Below are 1,642 nucleotides of genomic sequence, written 5' to 3' on the forward strand. Positions count from 1 at the left end.
AGTCCCAGCTACTCAGGAGGCTGAGGCAAGAGAATTGCCTAAGCCCAGGAGTTGGAGGTTGCTGTGAGCTGTGACACCACAGCACTCTACTGAGGGTGATAAAGTAAGACTCTGTCTCTACAAAAAAATAAAAATAAAAATAATAGTTAGAATGATAGAGATTATATTATAATTTTAATCATTGTACAATTGTTTATGTATCAGTATCTAAAACAAATAATCTTTAAGAAGTCTACTTAAATTATAGTTTTAAAATTCTACGTAGATCATGAATTATTCAAGAAAAAATATCACTTGGGAATTCTTTTCTTTTTATGAGGATACACATAAAGTAGAATGCCAATTTTGCCATCACAGAATCTTGCCAAGAGGAAAAACTCCAAAATCATGTATATCTATAATAAATCAGTTTTCGTTTTTTTTTTTTTTTTTTGAGACAGATCCTCATTCTTCTCACCCTTGGTAGAGTGCTATGGCATCATAGCTCACAGCAATCTCAACCTCTTGGGCTCAAGTGATCCTCTTGCCTCAGCCTCCCAAGTAATTGGGACTAAGTTGCTGCCACAGTGCCCAGCTATTTTTAGAGATGGGCTCTCAACTCTTGCTCAGGCTGGTCTCCAACTCCTGAACTCAAGCAACCCATGCACCTCAACCTCCCAGAGTGCTAGGATTTCAGGCAGGTTACGGGGCCTGGCTATAATAAATCAGTTTTTTCTTTTTTTTTTTTTTTTGTAGAGATAGTTTACTTTATCACTCGCAGTAGAGTGCCATGGCGTCACACAGCTCATAGCAACCTCCAACTCCTGGGCTTAGGTGATTCTCTTGCCTCAGCCTCTCCAGTAGCTGGGACTACAGGTGCCCACCACAATACCCGGCTATGTTTTTGTTGCAGTTTGGCCGGTTCAAACCCATCACCTTCAGTATATGGGGCCAGCGCCCTGCCCATTGAGCCACAGGCACCACCCAATAGATCAGTTTTTGATTCATTGTAATAAAGAGAAAAGAAAAGGTATTAGATAAACATTACCCCAAACATCTCGCATCCCTACTGATCTGAGGTGCAAGTGACGTCTTTTTGGTACCACTTATGGACAGATCAGTGACTACAAGGGCAAAATAGCAGCTGGCAGTGCTAAAAAAGTATTTAATAGTTGTCCATGTATTAAGATGTAATTATTACTAAAATTGATAATAGAATAGCAATCAGTACATACTTTTATTAGCAACTAATATTTTAAATATAATTTCTAGTTTATTCTTTTTCTTTTTAATTGTTGGGGACACATTGAGGGTACACAGAACCAGGTTTCTGGTTTATTCTTGTATCCCAGATGACATTAATTATTTGATGTTGATACTCATTTTTGTTCTCAAATAAATATCGGCTTTAATTTATTGACCTTTTGCCAAAATGTATATTTGGTGGACTTCTATTAGTGCTACACTCTTTTTTTTTTTGGCTGGGGCTGGGTTTGAACCTCCGGCATAGGGGACCTGTGCCCTACCCTGTTGAGCCACAGGCACTGCCCTAGTGCTACACTCTTAAAATAGTCTTCTTCGGCTCGGCGCCTATAGCTCAACCGGCTAAGGCGCCAGCCACGTACACCTAAGGTGGCGGGTTCGAATCCCCAGCCCGGACCCG

Source organism: Otolemur garnettii, unplaced genomic scaffold (genome assembly GCF_000181295.1).
Source record: "Otolemur garnettii isolate 467f Iridium unplaced genomic scaffold, OtoGar3 scaffold00095, whole genome shotgun sequence".
Classification (NCBI taxonomy): Eukaryota; Metazoa; Chordata; class Mammalia; order Primates; family Galagidae; genus Otolemur; species Otolemur garnettii.